Source organism: Crocodylus porosus, unplaced genomic scaffold, assembly GCF_001723895.1.
Source record: "Crocodylus porosus isolate Cpor-Errol unplaced genomic scaffold, CroPor_comp1, whole genome shotgun sequence".
Classification (NCBI taxonomy): Eukaryota; Metazoa; Chordata; order Crocodylia; family Crocodylidae; genus Crocodylus; species Crocodylus porosus.
The window spans coordinates 143,466,008-143,490,411 of NW_017728886.1; the positions used below are offsets into that span (position 1 = coordinate 143,466,008).

The 24,404-nt window shown below is 41.7% G+C and overlaps 1 protein-coding gene across 2 annotated transcripts in view; it reads left to right on the plus strand.

Annotated features, from left to right (window-relative positions):
* Nucleotides 1-24,404, plus strand: part of CDH20 (cadherin 20) — a 183,735-nt gene that overhangs the window by 40,588 nt on the left and 118,743 nt on the right. The window contains exon 1 of one of the 2 annotated variants that reach the window (XM_019542109.1): nt 21,944-22,106. The exons of the other annotated variant lie outside the window; for it this stretch is intronic. The gene's annotated coding sequence lies outside the window, so the exon portion shown is untranslated. Of the gene's footprint in view, nt 1-21,943; nt 22,107-24,404 lie in introns of those variants that run through there. 2 annotated transcript variants of the gene reach the window in all.

The following is a 24,404-nucleotide window of genomic DNA, read 5'->3' on the forward strand; positions in this document are numbered from 1 at the left end:
CTCCTCTGGACCCTCTCCATGTTGTCCACATCCCTCTTGAAGTGTGGCACCCAGAACTGGATGCAATACTCCAGCTGTGGCCTGACCAATGCCGCATAGAGGGGAAGGATCACCTCCTTGGACCTGCTCGAGATGCATCTGTGGATGCATGACAAGGTGCTTTTTTTGTGATGCTTTATTCTGCTTCTGCTAACATCAGGCTTCAGAAGCATCACTGACCCAGTGGTATTTGATTTCTTCTGAAGGCAACATTTTTTAATGAATCTTGTATTACAGTAAGCAACATTAAATAATAACCTCAGCTTGCTTGTCTTCAGATTCACATAGTGAGAGAATATATATATCTTGCCATGCATAAACTTCCATTCTTAAAATAACATTTCAAGTTAAAATGCCATTTTGAGATTCGTACTGTGAGAGGACAAAGCTAAAACTTGTCATCCTTTTTGAAAGTTTAACAACAAAAAGATTTGGCTTTAGAGAGCTGAAACTAGTTGACATTCTCTTTTAATAATACTCTAGCCAGAGAAACAAAGAGAGACAGTTGTTGATAGTTAGAGAAAAGTTTGGGCAAAGATGGACCTGAACCAAAAATTATAGGTATTCTCAGGGATGCATATGCAGGGCCAGAACTCCACACCCAGTTTCTGTAGGCTCTCTCAAGGTTCCTACCATTTTAGTAGAAGAATTTAAAGTTGGAGCTGGGTTACTGCTGAAGATCAGATAGAAATGAGAACTCTGAAGATTGACTTAGGTGGCATCTAGATCCAGATTCCTGCAGATTTTTCTTTCTGTAACGTTGGGTGCAAATTTCTCTGCTCACAACAATTGCAATATAATACTATTGGCTAATGACTTCTATGTTACAGTATCAGTCATATTTTCCCATGTTCTATTTTGTAGCTTACCATAGTTCTTAATTGCAGCCCCCTACTCTTCCAGTCCTAACCCTCTCTCTCTCCACGGCAGCCATGGCCAGTAACATTAAATAGTGTAGTGGAACACAAGGGCATTTTCACAGGTTTTAAATGACTAGGTAATAAAACTCTCCCTCTGATTATCAAATCAGTACCAACCCAGGATGGAAACTTGTTTATGAATTTTGGAAGTTGGCCAGCATATTGCCAGGGTCACAATTGAGATCTGATATTTCAGGAGATCATCTACTGCCATGGGAAGTACCTATCACTTAGGGTCAATTTGGTGCCCCCTATTGGGACTTAGGCACTTAACTGTGATTTTCTTCCGTCATGTTCAAGTTCCTGGAGACCAATTAATGGATCTTTCTGAGGAGAGGAAATGTGCCACCCTTCTTTCCTCATCACATAATTTTTTTGGAGTAGAGCAGTGGTTCTCAACTTTAGCCTCAAGACACCCCTTGTTGGACTCAAGGCACCCCTCAGACAGTGTCAGCTCTTAGTTTTCACTCATTTTTTACTACAGAAAAATATAAGAGCAATTTTTTTGTTGCTAAGAACTCAGAAAGACCACAATAGTGTCTTTAATACTACAGATTCTTATTTGAAATCTCAGGATTTATCTTGTGAATCAGGTTTTCACATTGAATAGTGCTAATATTGTGTGGCACTGCATGGCACCTTGAAAGAATTTCATGGCGTCGTGATTGAGTATCATTGAGATAGAAGAGGAGGTCTCTTCTTTCCTTTATTCTTTTTTGACAAGAAAGCAGTGTCAAAGCAACTTCCTGTGCCTTCCTGGGAAAGAAATAGGGAAAAATCATCAGCATCCCTCTTCCCTAGTCCAGTTCGGGAGAGGCAATAAAGACCCTCTGTAGCATCTTTCTTCCCAGCCTCAGCCAAAAAAGGCATCTGAAGACTTCACACATCCTGTTATTCTCTCCTTCAAGGGAAATGGGAAAAGATTACCCCCCACTTTTCCTGATCTCCATTAAAAGCAGAGGAATGAGGTTCCTATCACTGGAAAGTCTGGAACTGCCCAAAGGGCTCAGGGTGATGTCGTTAGCAAGAAGCAGCATCGTACCAAGATTTATCCTCCTCTCTTATGTCTGTTTTGTGGAAGACACCTGGTTTTCTACTCCTTCCTCTGTTCCCACCACTTGTATCCACACATGACATCAGGGGGTATCCGGCTGTCTTGCTGCACCCGAGAGCCTTACTCTTTTTTAGTAAAGGACAGCTGGTAGACTTGCTCCACTGTCAAATTGCAGTATCTTCTGCGGAGGATAAGCAACTCCCCTGTAAGCACCTAGAAAAACCCCGTAGCTCAGATCCAGTTCCGCCAACTAGGCTCAAAAACAGTTAATGCAAAAATGGATTCCTGCTCGCTATTTTTTTAACTTGATTTCAAAGCTAAAATGATGACATATAAAAATAGTAGATACCTTAACATTTTTTCAGAGACCCAAACAGGATGGATTAGGATCATACTTAAGTACCTAAGTCCACTTCAGCACTTAACAGGTGGAATAAAATCTGGCTCGTGGTGTCCTGCTTTTGCCCCTTCAGTTATCCATTTAATTTTCTGAATAGGAGTGTACTTGGAAGGCATTTAGCCATTAGACATGGTTAACTCTTTTTCTGAAAGTGATGGATTTTGGGGTGGGATAGAGGACATATATGTGCTGGAAGAAACAATTGACTTCTACATTTCCACAAAAAAAAGAGAAAGGTAAAAGTCAGGAGAAGCCCTGGGGCTCCTAGGAAAAGAGGCTCCTATAAGCTAGTCTTTGGAAGTAGATGACGATCAGAGTGATAAACCATACCTGAACAAAAGATAATATACCCATCACCATGCTGTGCTATCAAGCACTTTATTCTCCTTTATACATAATGATGCTTACAGGGCTTTTATTTTCTTTTAGTGGTGGCTGGCTCACTAAGATTAAATAAACTCTGGGATTTTCTAGCATTGGCATGTGTTGTAATTTTGGTGGTCATCGTTAATCTTTTTCCTAGCACAGCTCTTTCTTCATCAGCTTAATATTTAAAATAGATTCATTTTTAATGCCTTAATATGCAAACACATTTATGTCAAAATTGATTCAATATTTAAACTTGTTCGGTTTCAAACACATTTTATGCTTCAGCTGTTTCAACTTGTAGATTATTTCAAACGTGGAATTGATTCCAAAATTAAACAGGTTTAAATGTTCAGTCAATTTATTTTAAACAGTGTATGTATCTTAGAGGCTTGTACTGAGAAATGATAACTTTCTTTGTGGATGGTTTTAGACATGGTATGTCAGCATTTTTAAAATAAAATCACATTTCTGCGGCTCATAACTTGGGTATAGAAATTAAAGCAATTTAAGAGAATTGGACTTGTAAATGGAACCCAGACCCACAGTTATAGATAGCACCTAGAGCCACCCAAAGGTCCCATGTCCCTGCCTGACATTTCCATTACTTTGCCTTTAGTTAAAGAAGTCTGAAATGTAATTGAGATATTTTGTGTGGGCCAAATGAAAGTCTTTGAAAAAAAATCATGAGAAAAGACAAAACATTAAAAAATAATTTCAGTTTGGATCAAACCTCATTAATCGACCCTCGCCATGTGAACCCAGCTCCTCTCTCCCTGGCTGTGTGCAGAGCACAACAGCACAAACCCCTCCCTTTCTCCTCCTGCCCACCCCCCTCCCCAGTTCTGCTAGAAGCAGGGCAGCAAGCAGAAGCTGGAAGAGAAAGGGGAGGCTAGAGTCCCCCAGCATGAGTAATGGAAGGAGCAGTAGCCAGGAGCAAGTCCATGGACTGCATATTCATGTGCTCCATGGGCTCCCAGTTAGACAGCTCGGAAATAGGAAGAGGACCAAACGGTCATGTAGACCTCTGCAACTTGAGGCCAAAATTTATTTGCAGGGCAGAGTAGAGAACTTAGTCCCCTTGTTGTTCATGTCATACTTTTTATGTGATCCTTAGTTTCCAGCTCTAGTACTTTTCACAAGCTCCAAACTCCCTTTAAAACAGAAAATTGTTTCAGAAATTAAAAAGTTCCAGGTTATTTTTCATTAGTTCGGGAACTTAAAAATACTTTGTTCTGTACAATTAGATGTTGCATGTTATTAGTTAATGAGGCGGATGAACTGTTTTTCTTTTTTTTATTTTTCAGCAAAAATGACTGGGTTGTTAATGTCTGAATATTGGACAGCATGCACATATTTGCTGCTTTTATTTTAGAACCATTTAACACACATAACTCTATTATCACTGTAATGACTTCACATTATAAATTGTTAGGCTAGATATACCTGCCAACAACCTCTTTAAAAATAAACAATAGGTTGAAAAATTGCCCAATTTTCATATATTTGCATAAAACCAGACCTAATGCATCAGACACATTTTTCTTCTTGTTTTAAAGTTATACTCTAAGAAAATTCCACATTATGCAAAATAATTGCATACATTTATCGAAAACATAGTCTGCTTTATCTGGGTTCTATATATTGAATGTTTAAATTTACATACCACGTTTACAGCCTTGTACCTATTCCTTTCGTGGTGAGGTATCCTAAAACAGTGGTATGCTTTGAGGGGGAAGCTGATAACAGTCTTCAAATACCTGAATGGCAATTATAGAGAAGATGGAGATGGGCTTTTCTCTGTGGCCATAGGGGACAGAACTAGAAGCAATGACTGTAAGCTGAAGGAGAGGAAGTTTGGATAGAGATTAAGAAGAACTTTCTGACTATGAGGATGGGAAAGCATTGAAACAGACTGCTTAGGGAAACAGTGGAATCTCTATCCTTGAAAATTTTCAAGAGTAATCTTGAGAGACTAGGATGGTTTAGTCAGGCACAATCCTGCCTTGACCTGGGGCTGGATAAGATGACCTTTCAGCCCTACTTTCCTATGATCCTGTGATCATAAAACAAATGCTAATTAGGGCTACTCCTAATTTATGGATTGATTGTGCCACTGTTGATTAATGCTTTATTATGAGAGGTAATAGGAGTACTCACAAAAAGAATACTTCTGCATGTGTGCAAGAGTCGCAGGAGCAGGATGAAGGGTAGATAGTCTGTACAAACTGGATGTGGATTATCTAAATTTTATGGATATGAGCATGATAGAAGGGTCCCCAGGCAACCAAAGATATCATTAAATGTGGATCTTCCTGTCTTTCTGTTAAAGAACGAAGGGCAGTCATCTCTGCAGCAGTGGAGGAAGACCATAAAGAACCACATGAGGAAGGGGACAAGCAGAGGCTCTATGGAAAGAGTGAATGAGCAGGACTGGACTGAAGGGAAATATACTCCCTGCAGCAGGAAGCTCCATTTCTAAGGGTACATCTATCCTGATATTTTAGGGTCAACCTGCACTAGCTGAGCCATGTAAATTAACCTCCTCGAGGCCTGTACTAACTCTGTCCTCAGCATACGTCTTATTTCTGAAGGCAAGCCCTTGCTGTTCGTACATTTCTTGTGCTTGAGGTCTCTGATGCAAGGTAAATGCACAATACACTGCAGAAAGGTGCAAGTGAGGAAGCAAATCGTTGTGGTTCTGCTGCTGTATCTGTGGCAGGTTAAGGTGTTATGCCTTGTGTTGCGTGAGGATTGACGGTAGTTTTACGAAGAGTTTAAATTATGGATTGGATAAGGATGATCCTCAGGCAGGATCATGGACTAAATGATCTGTGGAGGACCCTTCCAACCCTCCTTCTCTATAATTCTGTGGAGCTTCTAGGGTCAGGTTGGATTGTCATCAGGGATTGGAGTAAGGAGTTTACAGTAGAGGAAAGTATCCAGCTGGTATGGACTTTAAAGTAGCCATAAGATCAGCCCTAATGATCAAAGTACATATGGCTTAGGGGAAGATAAAACAGAGGAAGCTCAGAGGGAGCCCCGTGCTTGGAATCCACCTGGTTTTGGTTCTAGACCTTAAATGCCTTCTATAAGAGAGAAGCATGGCAGAACCAGTTACCCAGGGGGAGAAAACAGAGGAAATGGAATCAAGCAAAGTTTCCTACGTCTGTGCAGGAACTGGTCTCAAAGTTGCAATAAAGTCCTGAGAGAAGTTAGAGAAACACCAAATTGCTCTGAGACCACACAAACCACTCTCCTGATTACATCAGATTTCCTCTGTGCTGAGCTGAGGTCCTGCCATGAAAAAGTGTGTGTGTGTGTGTGTGTGTGTGTGTGTGTGTGTGTAGTATAATGTTAATTTTCAGTCCATTTTGATGGACCAAATAGGCCCAAAGAGTCAAAGGTTTTAATGTGATCCTGCATCTCTACACCACTACACCACTGAACATTTAAGCAAAATTCAGGATTTGGAGCACAGAGACCTCAGCCTGCTTAAACCCATGGCAAACAAATGCATTTAAATATCTTTACTCTTTTATTAGAGATAAAGAAAGAGAACAGGGGAAAAGTTGAACCATTTGAAGTGTAAAGTGTTAAGTAAAGCTTTCATTTTAACAATAAACCTCATTTCCTTGCCCTTTAGCTAGAGAGAATTCTTATAGGGAAAAATCCATTTGACAGGTTTTTTTTATTATGTTAAAGGTGGCAATAACTATTGTTTTGGGGGGAAAGTGAAAAAGTTACGTCTTGTCTATTTCAGAGGCTCTAGCATGATAGCTATGCTGGTATACCTATGTCAGCAGATCCCCTATAGCACTAACATGCCACATTCTGCCAGAAAGTTTTTTTCAGACAAAGTGACTGTAACACTTTCCATGTGTTGAGAAGATAGTACTACTCCCCAGTTAACAGAGCTGTATCCATACCCATGCTGGCTCAGGGATGTGATCTTTTCACAGTCCTTAGCCCCCGTTGCTGTATAAGCAAAATTTTTTTGTATAGCTCTGGCCTTACCTAAGAGAGTTGGAGCTGCTGTTTGTTGTCTGATCCTAATTCCAAGACAAGCCCACAAGAAAGAAAAAGGATAACAAAGGTAGAAAAATGCATATTCTGTTTTGAGGGCTGTTACATGCAGCTGTCACAGGAAAATCATGTAGAAGCACTTAATTTTTTCAACCTCTCCAACCTATGACAAACTTGTATCAGCCTGGGGCTGATTTAGATATTGTTTGCTGCAACTTTTTGTTCACAGCTTCACAACAATATTGCAAAAAATGCAGCTTTGGTTTATTGCACACGATGCAGTTTGGCTATCAATATGCCAGACTTCTATTCAGCAGAAAGCCTAAGGAAAGGTTGGGAAGAGATGAGGTAGGAAAGGAAAAGACACACAGTGGAGGGGTGAGAGCAGGAAGCGACTAAAATCTCACGTTATAGGCATCAGTCAAAGCTTAGCCCAAGCCATTACAGGCCTTAACGTTGTGTGGATGTCTGTCTCTAGCTTGTTCTGGTCAGGTCACATTTCAGGGCATAGTTGACATGCAGCAGTAGCCTAGTGGAGTCCAACACCCCAGGGGATGGGAGGTGGAGGCCATAATGGTTTTGTCTCTCTTCCTGGCCTCAGCATGAAATTTCACTTTTCCTGCCAGTTGGCTTGCCAAATAAAGGACCCTTAAAAGGGTGATGATGAAATAGCCCATCCTCTCATCATTTTGTTCACCAGTTAGGTGTAATTTCCAGATCACTAATTGTGGTCCATTGACTTTTACTATTATGCTTCTCTTGTTTACTGGTCATGTTTTCAATACAGTCTTTGTGTGGTATCAGAAGGTATTTATGTTCTAGTTGCTTCAGTTTTACTACCTTTAACTTCTGCTGACTTTTATGAACAATTTTATATAATAGGCTGCATTAAACTTTTGTTACCTTTGACAAATAATAGGGCTCAACAGAACAGTAAGCCTGTAGAGAAGGCAACCATAGCATATTCTGCTACAAGAAGACATAAAGTTTTTAGGCCTGGTTAAGTTGCAAGATATGCTCCTGAATATTCACATAGGTCACAGTAAAGCGCTTCAGTATATGCTTCAAACATTGATTTCTTACTTGTTAAATTAAACATGTACTTCACTGTATCAGACCTATAATGATTTTGAATGATTGGTCATATACAATCCATTCTAAAACTGTAGTTTATTGATATGTACTTCAGGTAAATAAAACATATACCTGAAAACTCAAAAGACTTGGAGATTTTTATTACATGGCCTCTTCTGAAATGGTACTCACATTAACTGATACATAAGATCCAAACTCAAATCAGCTGAAAAATAAGGTTTGTATCTCTCACAGAAAAATAAGTTGCTCCAGAAGAGCTATTAAAGGTAGGGGGAAAATGCAGGTGTTAAAAATTGTCCAGAGCTGAAATACTGATTTGTGAAGAGCAAGATATAGGGGGATTGCTATTTCAATGCCTGTTCACTCCAATAATACATTTTCTTTAAGTAGCACTTCAAAAATAAGGATTAAAATTATACCAGATATTCATACAGCGCACAGGATATGACATTAACTTAAAATGCAAGGGCATACGTAGATAAGATTGGAATTCTGTCCTTCACTACACTAGTGTGTATATCTGTGTGATGTAATCCCTGCCCAAAGGAGCTGAAAGCAGAAAAAAAATGTCTGTACAGCTGCTTATTTTTCACAATTGGTAACCCTGTCAAAGTTTTTTGAAATTCTTTTAAAAATGTCATGATTTGTTATACCATAAAATAGTGCTCCCATGCCCCTTGTAGACACAGCTTTGCTTTGGGGAACATATCGGGCCACTTTAACTTAGAGAGAGCAATGAAACATGTTCTGCATGTAAGGTCTGTAGAGACCTTCTTGACTTCCTGGGTATACAAATCCACACTTCCACTCAGAGCCAGCCTTATGGGTGGATGACCCAGGGCACCATGGTTAGAGGGACACCACACATGAGCACACACATACACACACAGCAGTGCTCTACCCCCACCCCATCCTGCCATGGATGATCCCCACTCCTCCACTTCCAGCCACTGCTCAGGAGAAGCTGGGCCAGGCAGTCCAGGTGGCTGCAAGAGCATATTCCCTGCCCCCCACAATGAGGGCAGGAAGATGGCCACAGCACTGGGAACCAAGCTGGGGATGAGGCTACCTGCCTGGGCAGCTGTGCTCCCCCTGCCCCTTCCCCCAGTCCACCGCGCCTGGCCATGAGCCAGGGTGTCACGATCATTCCTGGCCTCAGTTTCAACTCCACATGAGTGCTCAGACAGCAGTGGGCTGGACTGATAGCTACTGTGTGACTGCAGTGCAAGGGCCAGGGATGGGGACAAGCCAGAGATGGGGCCACCTGCCAGGACACCTTTGCCCTGCACCCCTTTTCCCCCTCCAAGCTCCTTTCCTGCCTTTCCCTGCAGCAGCACCACTGACTTGGGGAGATGCATGTGGGGAGGGGCCCTGGGGCAGGAGCGGGGAGGTGCCAAAATATATGTTTGCCCAGGGCACCATTTTTCCTAAGGTCAACTCTGCTCCTACTCTTACATCTCTTTATGGGATATATGTTCCCATTCTCTTGCATTAGCAACCATTTGTAGTGGATAGTATGTGGGAAGAGGTGATGAGTTTCAAACCATGGGCAAGTCTTTTCCCTCCCCCGTTCAGGCCATATCAGAAACCCAAAAGCAAGTAGCTATCAAAATTGTTTCTGACCTTTGAATAGGCTAAGCAAGTGAAAAATGTTACCACCATTGACTTTATGCATAGGTGGTATGCAGAAACTTTCCTAAAATGGTTTGATTTTGCTTGGAGAGGGAAAAGGGGTGTGGGGCAAAGTGGTCCAGGCCCCATCTCTGGCTTGTCCCCATCCCTGGCCCTTGTACTGGAGCCACACAGCAGCTGTCAGTCCAGCCCACAGCTGTCTGAGCACCCATGTGGAGTTGTCACTGAGGCCAGGAATGATCATGACACCCCGGCACATGAAATCATACATGCTGAACATATTGGGGGGTCTATACATGTGCTCCAGTGTGTGGGGTGTGTTTTAATTAGAGTGGCTTTCGGGAGCTGAAGGGTATCTTCAGTTACAACTGTCATCTGTCTATGGCAGCAATACATTTCAATAGCTGTGAGAACTCTCCCTTTTGCAACTAAAATTCCCTAAGGGAAATAAAATTAAAAGTCTGCAAACATTTACATTTACTTTTATGAATGCAGTCAGAAAGAAGAGGTTTGCATACGCTGTTTTTTTCATCAGACAGGATTCAGGAACAGGCTATGAAAATAATTACAGGCATGAAAAGGCTTTCATATGAAGTGAGATTGAAAATATTCAAGCTGTTTAGAATCATAGAAAAATTGTGTTGGAAGGGACTTCAGGAGGTCATCTAGTCCAACCCCCTGCTCAAAGCAGAACCATCCCCAGCTATGTCATCCCAGGCAAGGCTTTGTCTAGCTGGGTCTTAAAAACCTCCAAATATGGAGATTCCACAACCTCTCCGGGTAACCCTCTCCAGTGTTTTGCTACCCGCCTAGTGAGAGAGTTTTTCTAAATATCTAACCTAACCTTCCCTTGCTGCAACTTGAGACCATTGCTTCTTGTTCTGTCATCTGCCACCACTGAGAACAGTCTAGGTCAATCCTCTTTGGAACCACCTTCAGGTAGCTGAAGGTTGCCAATAAATCCCCCATCTGTCTTTTCTTCTCCAGACTAAATAGGCTGAGTTTTCTCAGCCTCTCCTTGGGTCCTAAAATCATGTACCCCAGCCCCCTAACCATTTTCATTGCCCTCTGCTGGACTCTCTCCAATTTTTCTACAGCCTTTCTGTAGTGGGGGACCCAAAACTGGACACAGTTCTCCAGATGTGGCTTCACCTGTGCCAAACAGAGGGGAAGAATTACTACCTCTCGTTCTTCTGGCAGTGGTTGTACTAAGTCAGCCCAGTATGATGTTAACCTTCGTAGTAACAAGAGTGTGCACATGATTTTAGGACCTAAGGAGAGGCTGAGGAAACTGGGCTTATTTAGTCTGGAGAAGAAAAGACTGAGGGGGGGATTTAATAGCCTTCAACTACTTGGGAGGTGGTTCCAAAGAGGATGGAGATTGACTGTTCTCAGCAGTGGCAGATGACAGAACAAGGAGCAATGGTCTCAAGTTGCAGCAAGGGAAGGTTAGGTTAGATATTAGGAAAAATCACCTGCAAGCACCCATTGGCAAAAAAAAAAAGTTGGTGCTTTAGTTTCCTCATGTTCAAGTTGTTATATAACTGTCCCTCATAGAATTTCTAATTCAGTCTTCTGTTGCAGCTGATCTGGGCAAAGCCAAGATACTCCACTAGATGGACCATTGTTCTGATCTGGCTTGGTAATGCTTATATGCCTAAACAGATGAAAAGCTTATTAACTTATGTGAAAACATGGGAGATCCACTGCAATTATGGAGATAGCAATTCAGTCCTGGATGAGTATGGTTAGGTACAGGCAAGGTGGAATTGATCTAAGTTATGTGGTCTTTTGTAGGTGGCTTAGTTTAGATTGGTGGCAAACAGAACACACATTCAAACTTTGGTTGAGCGGGTGGGGGAGTGGCAAATCTTAGACTGGGTGACACCATTTTTTACCGGTCTGCGTGTCCTGAACTTCTGTTCTTCTTGGATATAGACCAGTTTTAAGTGCCAGACTTCTGTTCTGTTATGGATATAGACCAGTTTACAATCACTTATACCAATAGAAGTGTAATGTCTGTACCTGGCCTAAGTAGTATGTGTTGAAGTCTTAATAATAGGCAGCTTTACAACAACATTGCCTTCCTCCTATATCTTTGTTTAGATGTGAAAAGAAACACTCTTTTTGTGGGTGAAATTAGATGTTTATAGGTTTTCAAAGTATACATGTATAAAAGATTGTACTTTTACAATTTTCACAGAAATCAGAAGAAGAAATCACTCTGAAGGTCACTGGTGAGATGAGATTTATGGCTGAGATTTGCTGAGCAAGTTAGGCAGATACGCATAGTCTACACTTAAACTTGGGCGATAGTTAAACTTTTACCTGAAATAACATAATTACCCAAATCCAAACTTGTTATAATTTTCCATAAATTGAATTATTGGAGGGATGTCTTAAATTTATTACCCTACCACCACTGCAGTGGGGAAAGTAGTGCAGGGAGGGCCAATGGTAGGGGGGGCAGGCAAAGGAAAGGTGGCGGGAGGGCAGGCAATGGGGATGCAATGGAGAGGCCTCAGGAGGGCTGGCAGTGTGAGAGGCCACTGGTGGAGGGGTCAAGTAGATTGCCCCCCTGCTCTTTGCCCCCTCCCCCCTACCTTCCTTCTGCTGCCTGCCCTTCCCACCACTTTTTCTGCCTATGGAAACATGACTCAGGGATCCTGGGGTCACATCTCTGTAAGAGGGAAAAGTCAGGCAGGTACTTCAAGGCCTTGAGGGGCCTGATCTTGTGTGGGAATTCCCAGGCTGCACACGATTGGGTCCCTCAAGCCTCTGGAGTACCTGTCTGACTGCTTAGTTATAATCTAGGCTAATGTTCAGGGAAACTCAATCCCAGGTCCTAAATTTGAGCCCACTTGTAGCGTGTCCTGATGATGCCAGTATTGGCTCTGGTACTGGAGGAGTTTTTGTAAAAATAGGCAAAAGTGTTCTTCTTCCTTTCCATCTTATACATGGAATTTCAATGGAGTGGGATTGAACTCTGACTTTTAAAAAACTCAGTTGTTTAGTTCACTCATTGACACACACATACTATTACTGCAAACATAACATTGCTTTATTTCATGTGAAAATAGTTCAGCGTTAATATGCCCAAACACAAATGAAGGCTATTAACATATTGCAACTCTGATCATAATCAGCTCTTGCAACTTGATTTTATTGAATAGGTCCTCTTGTGAGCACAGGGAAGTAATATTTTATATGCAAGTTAAATCTAGCCTTTGCTTCAGACATAAAGAGGCTCTCAATTTTTTTTGCAATTTACTTTGTTTATAAGAAAGAAAAATCGAAAGGAGAACAAAAACTTCACACTCTTCTGCATTTAAAGCAATACAGGGTTTACACCACAACCAGAAAATGCTATATTTAAAATTCTTTAAACATTAGGTCTCTGTTCAGCAGAAAATACCTGTGACCTTTTGAACTGTGCAAGCCCTTAGCAGCAGTGGAAAGATTGCCCCCTTCCAATCATTAATTAGGAACAGAGACCAAACAGCATTGCAGTTGGACAGTGAGAGCAACTAAATGGTGAGGAACTAATATGCATGAATTTTTTTCCTCTTATGGCGCAAACAGTCTTGTTCTTTTCACTTGGCAAATTCCCATCTATTCTGTTTGGTACAACTACAAATATAGAACAACAGTCTATGACCCCATCACCATAATATCTATCCCCCTCACATTTTTTAATATAGTTATCCTGACAACAGCCCCGTGGGGTGTTATCACCGGTGGGGAAACTAAGGCCAGAAAGGCTAAGTGATTCATTCAAAGTCACAAATTAGGAAATCCAAGTTGCCTGAATCTTGCATCTGTGCTCTGATCACTGGAACTTCCTACCCCTGGCTGCTGGGACTTTTGAGACAATTGGGTCAAAAGGTCTGTTATTTTTCTATGGGATCAGGTCACCATCTCATATTTTCATCTTCAGGCTGTATGTGATCCACATGCTGGAGGGTGAAAATGAAGTTTGAAATTAGATGTTCACAAATCACTCTCCTTAGCTATTCTGAGAAACAGACCCATTGGTCAAGAGAAGAGCTAAGTAATAAGTATCAATCTATAGCCTCTCTGAAATTCTTCCCTTTGTTATGGCATCCAATCAGCTGCGAAAGAGCTTCTGTTAGGACACTTGAGGAATAGGTCCCTCAGTGTAGCAAAGGGAGGCCGCTGATGATAATCCTAAAAAGGTGATGATTTTCTATCAAAGTTTTCATTCTAAAGAGGGAGAAAAAAAATGCTTAATGAGATATTCAGCAGCCCCACAAAAAAAATCCCATTCATACGTGATTCACCTCTGCAAAGTTATAATCAAACAGATCCTTACGTGTATTCAGAGACACTTTTGCCAAGTGAGACAAAATAAAACTCTGATGCTTTCCTTTCCTGTACACCCTGCAGAGTCAATACATAAAGAGCATGCCAAGGTTTCATTCCAGCTTGTGGAACATCAACAGTATTGTTTATTCATAGCTAATCAGTTACGCCTTATGTAATCCAAGTGAAGACACTGGAGTTGTGCAGGTTTCATCAACAATATAATTTGGCCTCACTTAGTATAAAACAGATTGCTATCCAGAGCCTGAGCAGAGTTTGCAAAGCTGGCAGTCAGAAACCAAATCTATATTTTACTTGGGTGCTGAACACAGTTGAAACTTTATGCAGAAATTAGTCTGAAACAATCAACATGCACCCTTGCAATGTGATTTTTGTTCCTTCTAGAGGTACTTTTCAGAAACCACATTTTAAAAGTCATGATTAGGTTGCTGAACAAAACGTCCTAGCATGACCTCTGTGGGTCAGCAGCTGAGGATGCTTTGGGTGCCTTTTCTTTCTCCTTTTTTTTTGGTGGGGTGGGGAGTAGGAGAAGGAAGTGCTTGATATAATCCATAGAATTCTGTCTAGTTCAGTGTTTTCAATAATGAATTAAGGAAGCCTAGATATTCTTCACAGAACCCAGAAGAAGGAGGCAGTCTATCAACACATCCATCCACAAGCATTTAAGCTTCATAGCTTTATTTCATAGCTTTAATTAAGGGAGACTAATACTGATCTGACCTCTTTATGCTGTCAGCTGGTGAAGTCACTGCTGAGTAGGCCTGAGCTTCCCATTTTAGCTAATCAGCATATCAGACTTCCCAATCACCACCAATTACAGATAGTCACATGAGATAACTCCCTAGAACAGAAGATTTGGATATGATAGTAACAATCCAGAGTAATTCTGTACAAGTGTAGCCCAGGTAACTTGGATATATACTTCCCTTCTCCAATTGAAGGGAATTGTTAGCTGGCCAGTGTGCTGTGGGGGAACTGCAGACTGCTCAGTTTTCCTCTGTCACTATAGACCCAGGCCAGGACAGTCAGGGAACAGTCAGAGGAATTATATATATAATATATAATATATAATTTATTTATAAGATAGCTAAACAAATAACATAAACAATATCCTCTGGATAAATGCTATAAAACCTTACACCAGTGCGCCAGATACAGGTAAGTATCTGATCTAAAACAGATAAACCCCAAAGATAAACTTAATCCCAAGGGGAAACCCCAATACCCTTGGGCTTTTCGCAAGCCCTACAAGGAAGCTGGTAACTTTAGGGGGGCCCTGTCAGTGGGACCTCTACTTTCAGGAGCCCTTAACTAACCAGGGGGGACTCCCCTCCCCTGTGGGAATCCTCTTTTCTCTGCAACTCACAGCTCCCAGGCCTGAAGGGTGGCCCTCATTGCCCTGTGCCAAGCTGCTCTCTTGCCTGCAGTGGGCTTCGGGGGGGGCGGGGGGGAAGGGGGTCGCTGTCCCCTGGAACAGGGTTCCTCTATACAGGGCTTCTGGGGCCTGTGGCTCAGCCCTGTCTGCTGGTTCAGTAGCCCGATCACCATCTGGCTCCCTGGACTCAACCTTTTGTTATGGGTCAGAGGCCTGGGCTGCCTTGTGCAGCACCAGGCTCGGTCCGCTCCTGGATCCCCCATGCAGTGCCTCCTGCACCGAGCTCCCAGCCTTGTTCCAGGGGTTGAGGACCTGAGCCACCCAAGCGCTCCAAAGGTCCTACTCCAGGCACCAGCCTGTGCACTGTGTCTCTGGCCTCACACCAGAGGTTGCCTCACGCAACTCCCAGGGTCTGGACACCATGTGCTGTTCTGCACACCAGGAGCCTACCTGTTGGAGCCGTCCGCCATTCCCCACTGATGGAAGTCTTCAGGGGCGCTTCTGGGCTACTGCTTCACCCTGCTGAGCAGCTCTCCTCAGCTCTTCTAAACCCCGTTCTTCTCTCTTCTCTGTCCCAGATGTGCTCCCCTCATGCTGGGCACACAGCTCCTTTTATATTCTCCAGGGCTCCGCCCCTGAAGTCTTCCAGACCTGAGTGTTGCAGTCTTCAACACTGGAACAGCTCAGGAAAGGGGCATGACTTAACTTCTCTTGTTGCCTCCTGATTGGTGGATGGGCTCCACCCATCAAAACAGCAAGATTTCAAGACTGAGACTCAACCCAAGCTCCAAAAGGCAAGCCTGCTACACAAGAAAATTTGACTTTAGTGTCAGCTAGTAGTCCGTGCATGGTGTGGGGGAGAACATCAAATGCATTCTGACCATGTAGATTCAGACGCAGCTGAAGAGCACAGGTAGCATGTGGGGCCGTGTCCAACTAGGATAGATGAAGGTGGGGATCTGGGAGGTACCAGCCATTCCCTGGTCTTGCTTTTGAGTGGTACACCAAGTATATAGATGTTGGAGCCAACATAAAATGATAGCACCAACATGCCCATCACAGACAAAACAATGGTCTGAATCTGCTGTTAATGTAAAGAGAAAACTGTTTAAAAAATAATTGTGAAGAAAGAGAAGGCGTGTGCAGATGAAACAGGGGCCCTAAATTGAAGCAGTGGGTTTTAAAAAACACCACTTCAATTTAGGGCTGATTAAACCCCCATGTCATGCACATACCCCACTGACTTAACTGCCTCTCTGGCGGGGATGGGAAGGGCGAGCTGCCAGTGGGTAGAGCAGTCCCTGGGCTGTGAGGGAGGGCTGGTGCTTCACTCCATGGGAGTGGAAGCCCTTCTAGGCAGAACCCGCCCACAGGCACCCGGCTCGGGCGGTCCTGGTGGGTACCACAGCCACAGAGAGAAGCACCTGGCCCCCGCACAGCTCAGGCAAGAAGGCAGGCTCCAGTGGGGGGATATCAGGCTCGCCATTTTTATTGGGCAGAGCCTACTTTCCTGGCCTGCTGCCAGGCTGCTTGGAGGGCTTCCTGCAGAGCCCCTGAGCTGCACAGAGCCTGTTGCTTCACTCCACAGCTGTAGGGGCAGCAAACTAAAACTCCTCAAAGTTTTAGTTTGCTGCGTTCCAAGTCATTTGAGGCACATTACACTGCTGAATTTCTTACAGTGGCTGGAATTAATGCACAATATACCACCGAAGTGTGCAAACACTGACACCATTAAAGCAGTGCAAAAACATTTAGCCCACTTTAAAGTGTTGTGGACACATGCCCCTCATTTCGTCTACACACAGCCAGTTTTTAGTGGAACTGGTCCTAAGCAGGGACCCTAAATTTTTTCTCAATTTGTCAAAACACTCCCACATACATTTTTTTTTTTTTGCTACTGCCTCTGCCCATGCACCATTTTGTTAAAATCTTCCTACACAAACAGACTCTGGCTAATACTCTGATTCCGATGTCCCAGACATGGAACTGGGGGAAGAAAAAAGGCTGTAGTCCATAAAATAAATACCAGCAGAAAGCATCAGTCCTGTGACAGTCATTTCCAAGCTATTTTCTTCTGGGTTTTTTTCTCACCCCTTTCCTTTTATCCTTGATCTGTATAAAACAATATATTTTTTCTGTTTTATATCATTGTTAGCTAAGAGCCCTTAAAAAGGAAATGTAGCTGACACATATTGTTCATCCATTGCCAAGAGTAAGGTTCATTTTACTGAAGCAGACTAATCTAGCATGTAGTGTGTAATCCAAAAAATGTTAAAACTGAAACTGATCATTGCTAGGCTGAGATCACACAATATAATTTCTTTAAAAACACTTGGCTTTCTTTCCAGTCACTCAAGAGAAGGCATCTCTGATCTCATTCATCACCTTTTTCAGTCAAGAACACCACAGTTAAACAGGCTGGTATTTTGGGCTGGAAAAAGATTGCTTTCATTACTCAGGATCAATTTATGATCATCTTAAATTAACTTATTTTAACTGATGTCATTGGCACAAAATGCATGCCTCAGTTTACAATGTAAGGAATACAATTAAACCAAGGCAAAACTGGTTGAATCATGTATAAAGAAATGAAAAAAGTATCATCGTTAAATGCCAAATAAAGCTATTGTTCTGTGTTTTAAGCTGTCAGGCTTAATTGAATTGCATTTTTCCCCTTTCAGTTCTTAATTATGCAGTGCAGGCTGAATCTTTATTTTCATGCACAGAATGGGATAATGTTTTACCTCCTTACCTTACCATCTAAAATACAAGCCTATTGAATCAGATATGTCTTTGTTTGACTTAATTAAAGCAAAATGCATTCAAGGCCCCAGGTGAAAGCATGGATTTTTACACGCATACAAAAATACTGAGCAGTGAAACAATGGCCCTACTTCGTGCACAATCTTCATTTCTCTTCACCCATTCCTGCCTGAATGGACCAAATGCGTCTTCCACTAGTTTGCAAAAATAAGTGAAGCCATAAACAAGCATCCTATGGGAAAAGAAGTGAAAGAGGGGAGGGATGGAAAGTTCTTGTAACAAACACTTAAAATAAATAAAAATCCGTTTGCCGTTTTGATATAACTGTTAGCTGAACAATGGGAGAGAGGTAAATTGGGGGAAAAGTATGAGCCCTTCTTATCAATAAGTGGTAAGAAGTGTATGGAAAATTATAAATGGGGACTTCATGCCCTCCTGCATATTGTATGCTGTGCCTGAGACATGCTGATAGTTTGGGTCAGCACACTTTATCCTCTCTGAATGACAAAGCTGTTCAAATGTCAGGGAAAATAGGGTTTAGATAAATTACTCAAAAGTAAGAACACGTATAGAACTCAGCTGAATAACAGCTTTAATGGATATTGTTCAGCCAACTCCTTTCTCCCCTTGAGACCAGTTTCTAATACAGAGTCACGAGGACCACTGTCTTATTCCTAGAGTTGTCCCACTATAATCCATGAAACAGTCCATGAAAAATGGTACTGTTTAATAGGAGGAAATTTGACACAATTTGGTCCCTGCTGAATAGATACTTTAAGCTAAGGCCTTTTCTATTTCTCTGATTTTTCTAGCAAATATGTCCCATCACTAATGACAAGATTTTGATCCCATTGCTCATGTTAAGTAGCCCTGTACTCTATGAGTGGTTCTGCTGACTTTCAGCTATTGCCTCATTGGCTTCAATGGAATCTCTGGTAGACAAAGCCAGTATTTGGTATAAGCAAAGGTGTCAGAATCTAGCTCTTGATGATTTGTATTGATTGTTTGCAAGGGGCATGCATGAGTGATGCTCATGTTTTTCACCACATTGGCTATCATAGGGGCATCCAACAGGGTTATGAAGGAGAATCAAAAAAGTCGCCTTCAAGAGAAATTTATTAAATAGTTTTCTTCTTTCCTTGAGACATCATAAAAGAGCATAACAAATCCTTTGGCATAGATTCAAGCAAAGTGTACCTGCCAACATCTTAATTAAAGAGGAAAAGGTGACATATCAAATATGATTGGGGAAATATTGACTTCAGGTGAAAACATCAAAAAAGAATAGTATGGTTAAGAATGGTAGATTTTAGACTCAGAATTTCTAATATTCTTTGTAACTGTTATTTTTATCATGGAAGAGTCCTAACCAACCTCCTTCTACCCCAATTCATTTGCTTTTTTCCAAGAATGCTTTGACACTAGATTTATGACCCAGATACCTTGTTCTAGGTGAACCCAAACCCTCAGACCAACCACCACCTCTCCATTTGATGATAGGCAAATTTTATTGATACCCAGAGATAGCAGATAAGAATGCAAACAATTCTATATCTACCAGTCCCAGGATTCACAGTCAAGGTACGTCTGGCCAGTATGCAAGCTTCACTCTGAGATGCTCTCCTAAATGTCAGACGTCAGCAGCCTGGAGGTTGGAGGCCAAACATCCTCCCCCACCCTCCTACCCACCCAGTGGGGTGAGTGTGATGGGCAAGTGATGTGCCCTCTGTCCATGGCAGCCTCAGGTTCCTCTCTTGGGGACCCTTTGCTGCTCTTAAATCCCTCCTTTTGTATTCTTTCTCCCTATCTGATGACTCTTCATTCCTAGGCATCATTGATTGGTTTCCCTGTGGTTGACATACATTCCATGTTCAGTCCTGTCCACATATTCCTTTGTTTTACAAACCAATCACATGCAAACATCCTAATTTGTGCTTTTGCCGGTTTCTCCTAATTCGGTCCATCAACCAAAACCAGAAATCCCAAGACCTCTGCAGCTGGTCACTATGACCTGACCAACACAGCAAAGTCCCTTATCTCTGTTATGGAACAGTGAGGTACATGTCTTCAATTTCCCAGCCTGTGTGTCTGCTTGCTCTTTGCTTGTCTCAGACATAGTGGGCCCTGAAGGAAACTTTGTCACAATCTGGCTTTTAGAAGTCAGTTAACCCTTGCCAATACCTTGGACCATTGTTCTAATACAACATCTACTTTACCTACAAGCCAATTCCCAGAAACAAACCTCTAAGTACCATTTTCTAGCCATCAGAAATATTAAAAGAAAACTGCTGGTTGAGTTCTGTTCAGCTGGGTGTTCTTAACAGCCTGTTTGAATGAGTCAACTCTCAGAAAAGTTATGTTGACTGCTATTTAGTTTAATTTAAATGGTATCTTTCACCATCGCACCTAAATGCACTGAAGTCAATGGAGTTGCCCAGATTCAACAGAGTGCAAAATTTAGCTAATAAGGTAAAGTCAGGAGCAAATTACAGAGAAAATTTAAGGTTGATTGAATCTCCTTCCATCTCCAGAAAATGATAAATTTGAATTTCATGGAATTTGGTTGTAGAGTCTGTTTTACCTGAAAAGATATCAATTGCAGCCATCATTACTGTATTAGTTTCACCGACAGACTAAAAAAATTGCTAAATATCAAAAAGCTTCTAAATTCCATTTTATATCATGTTTAGGTCTGTGTGGTCATTGTGAAGCGTGTTTCTTTTCTTTCACCACTTTTTTATTCTGTCTATCATGCTGAAAATGTGGAAGTACAGGAAAGGAATATTGATTTATTGTCTGTCTTCTGAATGAATGGGGTTTGGTTCCACCTAGGCTTGACCTTAATCTAGGATGGTAATAATGCAGATGAATCTCATGAAATTAATATAAGTGGTCCAGCACCCTGTACAAAAGCCTACAGATACACTTAAGCCTTTATTTTATTTCTGTTTGGAAAGAATATTTTTTATCCCATAGAATACAGCCATGTGAATCTGTGAAGGCAGAAAATGGTAATCAGCAGGAAAAATAACCCTATATTTTAAACTGATTTATAGCTTGAAGGTTTCTGCTTTTCTCTGTCATTCTGCCTCCTTTCCCGCAGTTTATGTTCCTTCTGTTTTTGCTTCTGGGGTCACAGTTTGGTGTCCATTGAATTAAATTCAGTGTTTTGCAGTCACTAGAGAGCTGTTATTGCAAATGACAGAATAGCAGAATTTAATAAGGGTTCTGGTAACAGCTGATTTTTCAGTCCATGCATCAGGCACTTCAGATAACCATTCTACCATCTCTGTGAGAGGGGTTGCAATACAGTAGACAGGTCCCATGAGAAGTAGAGAGCCCCCAACTGCAAATCATTCAATGACTGCCATTATCTTCAGTGGCAGCTCAGAATCACACAAAGTGGAGCCCTGAAATACCTGCATCGAAAGTAGCAAAATGTTATTTTTTTTTGTTCTGATTCTCCAACTCACTGTATTGTTAATATGGTTTAGAATGAAGAGACAACAAAAGAGCAGCTCACTCTGGGATGTCAGTAAAAAATATAACAGGATCTTTTTTTTTCCATGGGTAATTATTCAAACTGCTTCACATAGCTGTCATCATTAAAAGGTCACCAGCAGTTATCACACAGGGATATCCAGGATATTGTGGTCAGTCCGTATTCTAAAGAAAGGGAAAATACTTGTAACATCCCCTATACCCCTCTGTGATAACGCTTGTTTATTTTTCATTATTTATGGGTATTAAGGTAGCACATAAAAGTTCCAGGCAGTATCATGGTCCTGTTGGCTCTTTACAAGCACTTAGTAAGTAACAGTCCCTGTCCAAAAGAACTTGCAGTTGGACTGTAGCAGACAAACAACATACCAGTATGCTGTTGAATTTTTATACAAGCTAAAGTGTTTTTGCTATATTATATTACAGACTTTTGACCAACAGTAGCCTCTGTCCTGTTGACTAAGCAAGCAGCTTATAGCTTCTGTGCATCCCTATGGTCTCAGATTGGCTATGGAGTAGGGGTTGCTAAACACAAGCTGGTTTTGAGTACCCGAGAGCATCTTGTGCCACCTCACATATCCAGGCAGCTCTGTAAGTGAAGTAAACCCAGATAACTGTGAGAATAGAAGGGGAATACAGGAGGAAGAGGGGTAAGTAAACCCAAAGAATGGAAGAAGAGGCAAAGGAAGGCAACATTTACCTGTCTGAGAAAGGGTGACTATAGGTCAGGGGGACCCAGAAGCAACTGCTGGATCCTGACTTTGAGAAAGTGTTCCAGGTGTGAAGGCCTAGAACCTGCCTATGGAGAGTGTTCAGAGTTAAGCCTGCCTAGATGTGCATTGGTGAGGAGATGGTGAGGGAGGCAGAAGAGTCTCTCTGGAGTTGGAGGACCAGGTAACAAAGATGGAGCTTGTCTTGGGCAGAGAAGTCTCTGAATGGCTACCTATTCAGAACAACATTCATGCTTTTTTCTGCATAATAGGGTGTGTCTACATGTGCATCTATGCTGGCTTAAATTTACTATGCAGTAAGTAGGAATAGGCAGGTGTCTACACATGCAGGCATTAAGGTACATTAATGCTGTGTGTGGACTGATTTGGGACTAAAGTTAAACTGAAGTCAGTCCACACACACTATGTTACTGTGCAATAATTAATCTGGCGTAAATTTGATACCTGCATGATGCAGGTATCAAATTTAAGCCCAAGTCACTATATTTACTGAACAGTATGGGTGTGCACGTGTAGATGTGCACCTGAACTGTGCAGTAATTTCAGTTACTGTGCAGTAAATGCACATGTGTAGATGCACTTATAGAGTAGGCCATCTGCAATGGTAGAGAGAGACCTCCAAAATCAGCAGCACTAAAAAAAAAAGCCATATAGTGTTTGGGTTTCAGTTCTGTTGGGAAGTCACCTGAAAGTATTTGTCTCTGAATGTGTCATGATGAAAATTAATCCTCAAGTTAATATATCTGGCTGGGGGGAGGTATGTGTTTCCCAATCACTTCAGCTTAAGGCAGTTAAAATGCCCTCTCTACATGGCTGCAAATGCATTAGCCTTACTTGGCTATGTTATGTTCAGAGTTTATCATTGGCCACACTATGGTTAGCTAGCATGGCTTCAGATGTCCTTAATCACCTCTTAACATAGCTTTTCAATTGTACTAAGCTGCCATGACTGAGCTAAAACAATTGAAAAATATGCCCTTTTTTCCCCTCAAAACAGAATAGAAATTTCCAAAAAAATGCTGAGCTCCACTGTCTTTCTGACAGGGGTTTCACTTTACCAGTGAATAACAAACCACTCTTTCTACCAGCAATGTGCCATGGATATGGTCAACTCATCCTGTAGTGTAGCGAATTGGCACCCTCTAACTGTGTGTGTCCAGTATATACAATATTGGTTCTACTCATGGCAAGAATCCATTTGCCTTCATTCACTTCAAGTAATATATTTTAAAAGAGTGAGCTAAAACTACCTGATTTGGTTTTAAAGGTCTGCCTAAAAAGTTTAAACTTGGGCATCTTAATGTAATATATATTCACATTTATTTTAAAATAGGCACATTTTTCAGAGGTACTGAAAAGCTCTGAAGCTCAGGTTACTTATTTAAGTACATAAACATGAATTTAAATATTTAACCTAAGGCACTTATACTTGGAGGGTTTGATTTCTGTATCTGGCACTATCTGTTCTGCTACCTAAATTATCCTTAGTGTTTGCAGTAACACTGGAGATTCTTTTGTAGTGGTATAGCTTTGTAGTAACATAGTTTTGACTGGATAATTTAGAAATTAGCATGGTATCTGTGAATATATTTTCATCCTTAAGAAAAATTCAGTGCTTGCTTGATTGTCTGAATGGACTTCTCTGCTGTACCACTGATACCTGAATAATATACTAATGATATAATAATATACACCAATATGCATTTCTTTCTATCTATCTATCTATCTATCCATATAAGGGGTGTGCAAAATGAGCCATATTCGATTTGGATTCAGGTGAAGCCCAAATTGGGGTCAGTGATTCGATTCATTGAATCAGATCACTGTCCCTGATTTGATTTGGCTGAATCTGAATCTGGAGATTCAATGCTGATTCAGAGAATCAGTGATTAAACCATAGACACAGCTTTAAAGTTTTTTCTACATAGCTTGGGGTACCAGGCACAGCTCATGAATGATGCAATGCTGGGATGGATGAAGCAGGGGCCCTGCGTGCTCAGTGGTGAACCCAGAAGTTGACCAAAAGTGCTGGGTCTGTCATGAAGTGCGCAGGGGCATCCCCTGCACCTTCCCAGCTCAGCAATCAGCTGCAGGATGACCCTGGGTGTCCCCCCAGACCCAGGAGGTACCAGTTGCCGATCATGGAGGCACAGGCCCC